This window comes from Amblyraja radiata, chromosome 25 (assembly GCF_010909765.2).
Source record: "Amblyraja radiata isolate CabotCenter1 chromosome 25, sAmbRad1.1.pri, whole genome shotgun sequence".
NCBI classification, from domain to species: Eukaryota; Metazoa; Chordata; class Chondrichthyes; order Rajiformes; family Rajidae; genus Amblyraja; species Amblyraja radiata.
The window spans coordinates 2,486,895-2,499,148 of NC_045980.1; the positions used below are offsets into that span (position 1 = coordinate 2,486,895).

The following is a 12,254-nucleotide window of genomic DNA, read 5'->3' on the forward strand; positions in this document are numbered from 1 at the left end:
GGTGAATGATGTCTCAATCTAATGCCAGACAGGAGAGTCAATTGAATGGTCCAAACACCAAGGACCCACACTACTGAGAGATAAGAATGAAGGAGAGCTCATCAAAGATGGAGATGTCGACAACAACCCCATTTGGAGAATTCCTCAAGCAATGCTGAAGATCTGGAACTTGACACAGTGACCTCCATGAGAATAGGATACAAATACAACCTGAGTTACCACCGAAGGGTCTCTCTGCTGTCTGGCACTGGGTCACTCTCTGCCAAGGTCCTTTTTGCTGCTTCCTGGATCAATTGTATACATCAAGATGAACATTGAAAGTGCAACTACTTCCAGACAAATGCAGAGAGTAGCAACAGAAATTACAAAAGGCATTTTTTAATCTCAGCGAAACCAACTCTGCCAACCAGAGAGAACAGGACTGATCCTTCCTAAAACTGGTTTCATTTCCTTTATCTTGGAAGAGGAGGGAAAACTAGGGACCCCAGGGATGACGCAATTAAACTCAGAACTACAATACACAGACAATGCTCAAAACCCAGAGACATGTGGCTGTCAAAGTAGGTTAACATAGCACTGTGCAAATGGGTGATCTTCCATGCTGTTTCTCCAAGTACATAGGGCACACACTGGGCTAAACCACCTAATGCACTGGTTCACAGCAGCATATGAGATAATGGATCTTACTCCAAACATTAGCAAAATCATGGCACTCTACTAACATGCTCACATTTCACACCACCATCCTTTGACAATGATGAGTCCATAATGAGACTTGGAGAACACAGTCCATTTCCCATACCTCAGATGCCTCCTCTAAATGGGGGAAGACAAGACTATTGAATTCACCACCAATTCCAATGTTACAGCAAGACCTCTGGCCTCTTGAAGTTAACAATGTTTGAAGAATACGATCTCTAACTGGCCAATAGCTCATGATCCCTCCAGAGATGCTGCCTGTCCCTCTGTGTTACACCAGCATTTTGCATCTACCTTCGATTTAAACCAGCATCTGCAGCTCTTTCTTACACATAGCTCATGATCTACTGGACAGCAGGGACCCATATCCTTCTAAGTGCTTCAGACATATGGACTACTTACAAGATGCAACTTAAAATAATGGAGAGAGATATCACCAAGATAACCTCAGCAATATCCTTCAGAACCAGTGGTAGAAGAAACAAATTAATGCCAGTGTTTTCTCCCAGGACAACAACCCCCATAGTAAAGTTGTAGTCACACTGAGACCACGGGTCGACAGCCTTGACTGCTTTCCTGGCACCGTACAATGCTGGCAGCCACTCTCTCCGGGATCAATCAAGCTAAGAGATTAATTCGCTCATGTGTCAGACGACGTACTGTCATCATTTTGTCACAGCCAGTGCCACATCTGTGCCTCTGCGGAGATCGTCCTCAGTGCATGCCTCTCCACCGCAAGTCAGTAGATGGACCATTGTCTGTACCTCTCCACAGTTGCACTTGTCAGAGTTCGAGAGGCCCCACATCTTCAGGATGAGTCCGCAACGTCCCACTCCAGTGCGGAGGCAGTTTGGGCTTTTCCAGGTAGAATAAGGCAGGTGGTGTCCTGGTGCCATCTGTTGTTTGGTTCTGGTGCCTGGCACGGTTGGCTCTAGTTCCATGAAGCTGTTCAGACTTGTAGATGGTCCATGCATGCAACCAATAATATAGCTACCTCAGTACCACTAACCACGCCTTAGTTATCAAACATAATAACTCTCTCTCTATCTCTCTCGCTCTCTCTTGGTTCCAGCACAGTTATAGACTGCAATTAGGTTGATCAGCCATGAGTTGGATGATCAGCCATGATCATATTGAATGGCGGTGCAGGCTCGAAGGGCCGAATGGCCTAGTCCTGCACCTATTTTCTATGTTTCTATGTAGTCAGTGCTGGGATGTGTTTAACCTGAGTGTTCATTAAACAATAAGTAAAGTTACAAGTGTGTCAGACATAAATCTTTACATGGTGTCAGATAGTTAAAATGCGCGCCTCCTGTTCATCGGGTTTTATTTCTTTATAAGTGTTGCTTTATCGGAGTTTTTTTCTCATACCCCTCTACCACTATGGCCTCCTCGTGCCGCAAACCCTCGCCCCTTGTCTTTGATGCCGACATAGCGGAGCGCTGGGCGACTTTTGAGTTGGATTTCACACACTACATGAATATTGTTCACTGTAACGATCCCGACGCTGTCAAAGCATCTCTCCTGTTGAACCTTGCCGGTCCTGATGCCATGAGGAGAGCACTTGCTTTTACCTACAATCCTGCGGCCCAGGATGAAAACAATCAGGTCCTAGTACCTGCGGAGTCTGCCAACGATCCGGTATGTTTGCTACGGAAGTTTGGTGAAATTTGTGACTTGCCCTCTAACCGTGTTTTAGAGCGAGCCAAGTTCTTTACGCGGAAACAACAGCCAGATGAGCCAGTTGAGTGTTTTATTGCTGATCTGCGCTATCTTGCCCAGAGGTGCCGATTTGAAAATATGACTGACCAGCTTACTAGGGACATTCTAGTAACGGGGATGCTGGATCAGAAGTTGCGATCGGAGCTACTGAGAAAGCCTGACCTTACTCTGACCGAGGCCATGCACGCATGCAGGTTGGCCGAAGTTGTTGACCCGCAGTTTGGACAGCGGGAGTCCAATAGCCGAGCTATCAATCTAACGTTTCTCAACAGACCGCGTCCCAAAATAGACTACAATAGACCTGTGCCGCGGACGAGCTACCCCACCGGCGCTCACTTTGTTAAAAAGTGCCCCAATTGCAATTATGTGCATTCTATGCAGTCGCAGTGCCCGGCTTATGGTAAATCCTGCAATTTATGCAAGAAGTTTAACCATTTCTCTGCTGCCTGCCGGTCCCGTGGGAAACTTCCCCCAGCTTCTAGACAAGTATTAAACAACCTGGTACAAGTCGATAACGAGTTTGGTTCCCAGTCATCTCTCGACACTGCCCACGACTCTGAGCCAATTAGTTCTCAAGGAGATGCCAGTGTATTCACACTCCTACACGCACCTGTTTTACTCCCTGATCCATCGGTCCTCGTTACTGTCAACAATAATTCTTTCTCGGCTAAGCTCGATACTGGGGCAAAAGTCAATGTTATGTCAACAAGCCTGTTCAAGAAGATTAGACTTAATGAGCTGCTGACTGCAGACCGTTCGACTTTACATGCTTATGGGGGTGAGGTGCTGAAACCTGTGGGGAAGGCCACTTTCAATTGTGTACTGCAGAAGTTATCGCGGCCGCTCCTGTTCTATGTTCTCGACTATGACTGTGTGACTCTGTTGGGCAACCAGGCATGCCAGGACCTAGGACTGGTGTCCTTCGACCGCACCATCAACGAAGTGCAGGTGTTGCTGAATCCTACGTCTGAATACCCGGACCTGTTCGACAATGAGCTGGGCAAGCTACCACTCGTTTACAAAATCGCCACCGACTCGAAAGTGGTGCCCGTGGTCCGTGCACCACACAGAATATCCCTCGCTATGAAGGAAAAAGTTGAGTCTATGCTGAAAAGCATGGTCGCGATGGGAGCGCTGGAAGCAGTTAGCGAACCCACCGACTGGGTCTCCACCATGGTCGCCACCCTAAAAAAGGACAAGAACGAGATACGGGTGTGCATCAATCCAAAGGACCTGAACCTCGCGATAAGGAGACCACACTACCCTATGAGAACCGTGGAAGACGTTGCAGCTCAAGTCGGCCAGGCCACGGTCTTCTCTGTCCTTGAGGCCAAGAGCTCTTTCTGGCAAATACCTCTCGACAAACGCTCCTCCGACCTGACAACGTTTGCCACTCCATATGGCAGATTCAAGTTCTTACGGATGCCATTTGGTATTAGCTCCGCCAGCGAGGTGTTTCAGCGGTCCATGGAGCAGCTGTTTGCTGGCATGCCGTGTGCCATCATCGTGGATGATATCCTAGTCTACGGGAAGAATACTGCTGAACATGACAAGAACCTCCGCCGGGTCCTAGACCGGGCCCGACAGATCAATTTGAAACTGAACGAAAAAAAATGCAGGTTCCGCGTATTCGAAGTGCCTTATGTCGGGCACATCTTCACTTCTAACGGTCTGAAGCCAGACCCACAAAAGACAAATGCAATCTCCCAGATGTCAGCCCCCACCGACGTCCTCACCTTGCAGCGATTCCTGGGCATGGTCAACTATCTGGGGAAGTTCAACCCAAATCTCAGTGAACTGAGCTCGTCCCTGAGACAGCTAACAAAAAAGGACACTGCCTGGTCCTGGTTTCCACAACACCAGCAGGCTTTTGAATGGCTGAAGTCCAAGTTGACCTACACCCCGACCCTGAAATTCTTCGCCCTGCGCCGTCCCATTGTTGTTACCTGCGATGCCTCTCGTTTTGGACTAGGTGCTGCCTGCCTGCAGCTCTATGACGACGGATCACTGTTACCGGTCTCGTATGCCTCTCGGACCATGACCGACACGGAGCAACGGTATGCTCAGATCGAGAAGGAGCTTCTGGCGGTGGTGTTCGCCTGCTACAAGTTCAAAGACTCCCTCTTCGGCAGCAAATTCACAGTCGAAACGGACCACCAGCCTTTGGTGACTATCCTCAACAAACTGATACATATTGCCCCCACCAGGCTTCCGCGCATGATGCTGCAGCTCCAGCGTTTTGATTTCAACATCGTTTACAAGAAGGGCACTGAGATGCATGTGGCAGACACTCTGTCTCGTGCCCCACTAGCCTCCTGCGACCGCCACCCCTACGAGCAGGCGGACCTGCTGGTACTGAACGTCAACTTTGTCCCAACCAAGCAGCTACAGTGCCTGATCGAGCACACCGCCGCTGACCCTGCGTTGCAGCAGCTCGCAGCTGTTATCAAGCGCGGGTGGCCCGACAGGCGCACCACTCTGCCGTCTGGTGCCCACCCTTTCTTCCTCGTCCGTGATGAACTGGTTATCCAAGACGGTGTCATCGTCAAGTGCCACAAGGTCTACGATCTGTACTTCAATGCTGCCCACAGTGGTCATCCCGGGGTCGATGCTACCATTTCTCATGCCCAAGGACAATTTTATTGGCCCGGTATGGCCAAATACATCAAGGATAAAGTGTCCTCCTGTCCCTCCTGCAACAACCTTGCCCCACACGAGCAGCGCCAGCCCCTTTTGCAGCAGCCGGCACCTACCATGCCCTGGACATCGCTGGCTGCCGACATATTCGAATGGCGGGGCAAGCAGTTCCTCGTCCTGGTTGACTCGTACTCCAACTGGTTCGAGGTGAACATACTTCCCTCCATCACCTCCGAGATGGTCATCAGCAAGCTGCGCAAGCACTTCGCAACTTTCGGTTCCTCTGTACGCTTGCAGACCGACAACGGCCGGCAATTCACTAGCAACGAATTCAATGCTTTCGCTGCCAGGTGGAACTTTCATCACTACACCAGCAGCCCTGAGTATCCACAGAGTAATGGCCTGGCCGAACGGGCTGTGCGGAGTGCTAAGGCTCTGCTGGAGCAGTCGCGCCTGTCCAATTGTGATTTCTACCTGGCCTTACTCAACCTACGAAACATCTCCCGGGACCCAGCCATGGGTTCCCCTGCCCAGTGTCTGATGTCGAGGATGACACGACCACCCATGTCAATCGCCCAACAGGCCCTGCTACCCAAAGTGCTCGAGCCTGCCACTGTCCAACAGTGGATTGACCAGAAGCATGAAAGCCAACGGCGTTCCCACGACAAGTCCTGCCGCCCCGTCTCCTCTACTGCCAGGCCAAGTCGTTCGGATGCACACTACCACCGGTTATTCCCGCCTCGCAACCGTGGTCGGTATGGCTGACTCCCCAAGATCTTACCTGGTGGACTACGAAGGAACTGTCTATCGCTGGAGCCGTCAACACCTACTGGCGGTGAACGAGCCGAAGCCTGCACCTGCGGGTCCTTATGCTCCTCCGCTGCCATTCCAGCCTGTCACTGCCGATCTCCCTGCTGTTCCCCGCATGCTGCTTACCCCTCCGCTGCTGCGTTCTCCTCCTCCTCGGCCGCCTGGTTTTGTCCGGGTCCTTCACCTCCTCTGCGTTCACCTCCCCCTCCTGCCTTTCCAGCTTCGACTGCGCTTGATCCTGCTTTAACTTTCTCGCCTGCCTCCGCTACGCCCTCTCTTCTTTCCGATGGGGGGGGGGGAAGGTATTGTACGCACGCGTTCGGGTCGCATTGTCAAGCCGCCTGTTCGCTACGGCGACTTTGCTTAAACTCGCATGCCCTGTGCTGTTACATTGCCACGGCTCTAATTCTGTTTTGATTTCTGAGGGGAAGGATGTAGATGGTCCATGCATGCAACCAATAACATAGCTACTTCAGTACCACTAACCACACCTTAGTTATCAAGCATAATAACTCTCTCTTTATCTCTCTCGCTCTCTCTTGGTCCCAGCACGGTTATAGACTGCTAGTAGTCAGTGCTGGAATGTGTTTAACCTGAGTGCTCATTAAACAATAAGTAAAGTTACAAGTGTGTCAGACTTAACTTCTTTACAAGACTCTTCAAGCATTACTTGGCATGTTGGTGATTGTGCAATGGGTGGCGGGGGTCTGTGTCCGCATTGGAGCGTTCTACTGCAGCTGCCCGATCACGTCTTCGAGATGGTTCATTGATGCCAGCCAGCTCGTACAGATGTTCAACCTTTGTCAGCTTCAGGCATCCTGTGGTTTTCCTGCAGGCAGTGTTCAATGCAGAGTCCACCTTGCATGCATGTTTAGAGCGGCTCCAGACCGGGCTTGCATATTTTTATGAGAGATTACCAAGACTAAGATTAGACGCCCAGAGAGTCGTACCTTTTTCTGGCCGCCGCTGGATTTTCAACATGTTGAAAATTTTTGGCAACCTGCTGCGACTAGGATGGATGCCGGCAAGTCGCCGAAAAAAATCACGTAAGTGGGACAGGCCCTTAACACTTTCCAATGCTCTTTGAAAAGGCTAACATTATTATGTGATGTAACACACACTAGCACACACACATCAATTAATTTCCGCAGCAACTCTGGAGAAATTGTGTAAACACCCATTTGGTACAGTTCTCCAACCTCGCCCTCAAAGTTATAACGGGGGAATTAGAGCACTCTGTGGAATTGTTCCACTGGCCTACGGTTCCACTCTCACCATGACTACAGCTCTCTGTTTCAGCTGCTGTGTGGGCTCTGTTTTATTTGTTAATGCACAGGGGGGTTGGGGTTGCTGAGCTGCACGAACGAGGATTGCTGAGCACAGAAGATGCATAGCATGGATGGTGATTCAATGATGTCACCTCATCTCATAAACGTTTGCTTGTGAAATGGAGGACTTATAGTCTTTGGGGACATATTTCCATGTGTGCCTAGACTGTGGATTGATCCCAGCACTCTGCTGCTTTTAGTTCTAACTAATTTTGCTACAATGTAATAAACACTCTAGGGTTAAGTGTTCCCCATTTACAATGACCACTGTTAGGAATAAATGGCTGTTGAGGGCCCAGGCGATTGAAAGTGCAGCAATCTGCTCCTTGACAGCTGCCTAAGAGAGAGAAAAAGGGAATTGAGGGGTGAGGAGGGGGGGGGGGGGGGGGGGGGGGGGGGGGGGGGGGGGGGGGGAGTGGTGCAAAGAATGCTGAAGAGAATGGGGAGGGAGAAAAACTGTGAATGAACTGAAATGGGAGAGTGGGTAGGGGGTCGGGACAAGAAGAGTGAGGAATGAGGACGAATTAGGTAGGGGAGGATGGGGAAAGACGGAGAGTGGTTGGGGAAGAGAGAGGAAGAGAGGTTAGTTTATTTAGTTTAGAGATACAGCGCAGAAACAGGCCCATCGGCCCACCGAGTCCGTACTGACCAGCGACCCCCAAATACTAACACTACCCTACACACACTAGGGATAATTTACATTTATACCAAGCCAATTAACTTACAAACCTGTACGTTTTTGGAGTGTGGGGGGAAACCGCAGATCTTGGAGAAAACCCTCGCAGGTCATGGGGAAAACGTGAAAACTCCGTACAGACAGCACCCGTATTCGAGATCGGATACGGGTCTCTGACGTTGAAAGGCAGTAGCCCTTCTACTACGACTAAATTACTATGCCAAAATGCTGGAGTGACTCAGTGGGCCAGGCAGCATCTCTGGAGAGAAGGAATGGGTGGCGTTTCGGGTCGAGACTCTTCAGAATCAATCTTCAGGTCTGAAGAATGGTCTCGACATGAAACGTCACCCATTCCTTCTCTCCAGAGATGCTTGAGTCACTCCAGCATTTTGTGTCTATCTTTGCTGTCAGTGCAAGTTTTCTCAACTTCCATAGCTGATCTGCATATGTGGGGGAAAGAGAGAAGGGGGGAGAGAGAGAAAAGGGGAGAGAAATAGAGAAGGGAGAGAGAGGGGGGTGAGAGGGGGGAGAGAGAGAGAAGGTGGAGAGAGAGAAGGGAGAGAGAGGGGGGAGAGAGAGGGGGGAGAGAGAGGAGGGGGAGAGAGGGAAGGAGAGAGAGACGAGGGGAGAGAAAGAGAGAGGAGGGGGAGGGAGAGGAGAGAGAGAAGGGAGAGAGGGGGGGAGAGAGAATGAGGGGAGAGAAGGAGAGAAGGGGATAGAGAGGAGAGAGAGGGGGGAGAGAGAGAGGAGGAGAGAGAGAAGGGGAGAGAGAGATGGGAGGGGGAGAGAGAAAAGGGGGGAGAGAGAGAGAAGGGAGAGAGAGAGGGAGGAGAGAGAGAAGAGGGGAGAGAGAAGGGGAAGATGGGAGCGTGGCGGTCATTTTTCCACACAAGCCATAGGTGACTGGGCAATCTGAACCCAAGCACCAAGCTGTAAGCGGCTGAAGGTGCGCATCCCTCGGGACAGCCCCCACTCTCCCACGGCCACCCTCCGCGGGCTGTGGGTCGGGTGGAGCGGAGGTTTGGGACAATGTTCATCCCTCCACAGTGATGTGATGGACGTGGGGGTCTGGACCAATCGTTGACAAGTCCCGCCCCCCGGCAACGTTATGTCCGTTATTTGACTTTCCTGTTGAGCGGCAGTCGGTCCGTTATCCTGTTGGCGACGCCGCCTTTCAGGTGGGTGGCATTTCGACAGCGGCCATTCGATAAGTTTGCTTTTAGGCAACGCAGCTTTTTGGTTCGTTGGCTTTTAGGTGTCCCGCCCTTTCGGTTAGTTTGCATTGAGGCGTCCCATCCTTTCTATTAGTTGGTGTTTCGGCTTTGTACTCTTTCGTTTATTTGACATTTCGGCCTTGTTTCCATTCGGTTCTTTGGCTTCGACTTCTTTGCTTCAGCTACTCGTCCGTCGGATTCTCGTCCGCACACGGAATCTTCTAATGTTAGAAAACGGTCAATGGGTTAAACATTTAACTTCTGTAATTAAATGCTTGTGAGATCGCCACAGTGCCTGCAACATACTTGCAAGCATTGTATTAGTTCCTTACCAACCCATGGATTAATTACTGACTTCATCCACTTCACCACCAACTTCCATCCGGCACTCCAATACACCTGGACGATTTCCAACACTTCCCTACCATTCCTTGACCTCACCATCTCCATCGCAGGGGACAGACTCCTGACCGACATACATTACAAACCCACTGACTCACATGGCTATCTGGACTACACGTCTTCCCACCCTGCCCCCTGTAAAGACTCCATCCCCTACTCCCAATTCCTCCGCCTACGCCGCATCTGTTCCCAGGATGAGACATTTCATACCAGGGCATCGGAAATGTCCTCGTTCTTCAGGGAACGGGGATTCCCCTCCGCCACCATAGATGAGGCTCACACCAGGGTCTCATCCATACCCCGTAACACTGCTCTCTCTCCCCATCCCCGCACACGCAACAAGGGCAGAGTCCCTCTGGTCCTCACCTTTCACCCCACCAGCCGGCAAATACAACACATAATCCTCCGCCATTTCCGCCACCTCCAACGTGACCCCACCACTCGCCACATCTTCCCATCTCCCCCAATGTCTACCTTCTGCAAAGACCGCTCCCTCCGCAACTCCCTCGTCAATTCTTCCCTTCCCTCCTGCACCACCCCCTCCCCGGGCACTTTCCGTTGCAACCGCAAGAAATGCAGCACCTGTCCCTTCACCTCCCCCCTCGACTCCATTCAAGGTCCCAAGCAGTCGTTCCAGGTGCGACAAAGGTTCACCTGTATCTCCTCCAACCTCATCTACTGCATCCGCTGCTCTAGATGTCAGCTCATTTACATCGGTGAGACCAAGCGTAGGTTGGGCGATCGTTTCGCCGAACACCTCCGCTCAGTCCACAATAACCTACCTGACCTCCCGGTGGCTCAGCACTTCAACTCCCCCTCCCATTCCCAATCCGACCTCTCTGTCCTGGGTCTCCTCCATTGCCAGAATGAGCAACAGCGGAAATTGGAGGAACAGCACCTCATATTCCGTCTGGGGTCCTTGCGTCCTTATGGCATTAACATTGAATTCTCCCAATTTGGCTAGCCCGTGCTGTCCCCTCCCCTTCCTTAACCCTCTAGCTGTCTCCTCCCACCCTCCCATCCGCCCGCCCTCGGGCTCCTCCTCCTCCTCCCCTTTTCCTTCTTTCTTTCCCCACCCCCCATCAGTCTGAAGAAGGGTTTCGGCCCAAAACGTCGCCTATTTCCTTCGCTCCATAGATGCTGCTGCACCCGCTGAGTTTCCCCAGCAATTGTGTGTACCATGGATTAATTTAGTTTAGAGATACAGCGCAGAAACAGATCTTTCGGCCCACTGGGTCCGCATCGACCAGTGATCCCCGCACATTAACACTATCCTGCACACACTAGGGACAATTTACATATATGCCAAGCCAATTCACCTAGCAACCTGTATGTCTTTGGAGTGTGGGAGGAAACCAAAGATCTTGGAGAAAACCCACGCGGTCACGGGGAGAACATCCAAACTCCGTACAGACAGCACCCGTAGCCAGGATCAAAGCCGGGTCTCTGACGCTGTACGCGCTGTAAGGCAGCGACTCTACCGCTGTGCCACCGTGGCCATCCAGGAGGCTTCACACCACAAGAGGCAGATCTGACTGGCGGTTGCACTGCAATGCCACTCTCACTCTGCTGAACCTTTACCTAAGACTCTGCTTCGGGGAATTTCCTATTAACGGGTCTCACTCCTGGACATAATACATGATGTAGACGTGGATTATCAACGAAACTGATACAATTTTGTTTAATTGATTAGAATTCTGTCATATAAAAGATTTATTGGAGGGCTGGGCTATACATTGACCATGAATAAATGAATGAATGAATGAATGATTGAATGAATGAATGAATGAAAACATTATTGTCATTCAGATATACACCTAGACACAGTGCACCTTGAACGAAATTTCGTTGCATTTGACTTTCCAAATCAGGTAAATAGTAAAAGTAAAAGTGCTAGGTGCGTCCATAAAAATGCCTCATGTGCATGGTTCTGTAAAATAAATATATATAAAAAGTTTTTAAAAAGTGTCGATATTTAAAAAGTTCTAGCCTCGGTTTTGTTGATTGTTCAGTAATCTTATGGCCTGGGGGATGAAGCTGTTGCAGAACCTGGTTGTCCCGCTCTTCATGCTGAGGTACCTCCTCCCAGAGTTAAGCAGTATAAACAGTCCAAATTGTGGGGGCTCTGGTAATGCCCTTAGCTCTAATCAGACAGCGCTTGTACCCCATGTCCATGATGGAAGGAAGAGAAGTCCCAATGATTTTTTCCGCTGTCCTCACCACTCTCTGAAGGCACTTCCAGTCCGCAGCTGTACAGCTGCCGCACCACGTAGAGATGCAGCTGGTCATGACCGACTCAATTGTGCTTCTGTAGAAAGTGGCGAGGATGGGAGGGTGGAGGTGTAAACTTCTCAACCTGCGGAGGAAGTACAACCGCTGCTGTGCCCGTTTTGCCAGAGATGTAATGTTTGTGGACCAGTTTAAGGTGTCCGTTATATGCACCCCCAGGAACTTGATCCTTTTCACCTGCTCCACTGCTGAGTTGTTGATGCAAAGTGGAGTGTGACTGGGCTGAATTTTCCTTCTGAAATCGACGACAATCTCCTTCGTTTTGTTCACATTTAGGAGAAGGTTGTTCCTGCTGCACCAGCTCACCAGCTGTTCCACCTCCTCTCTGTATGCCTGGCTGTCGTTGTTGCGGATGAGGCCCACTACTGTTGTGTCATCCGCGTATTTGATGATATGGTTAGTAGTGGACCTGGCGACACAGTCATGTGTCATCAATGTAAAGAGCAGCGGACTCAGGACACAGCCCTGAGGGGAGCC

General features: G+C 50.6%; 1 protein-coding gene across 2 annotated transcripts in view; it reads right to left on the reverse strand.

Moving 5' to 3' along the window:
• Positions 1-12,254, reverse strand: part of ccdc60 (coiled-coil domain containing 60) — a 129,368-nt gene that overhangs the window by 20,344 nt on the left and 96,770 nt on the right. The gene's annotated exons all lie outside the window — the stretch shown is intronic.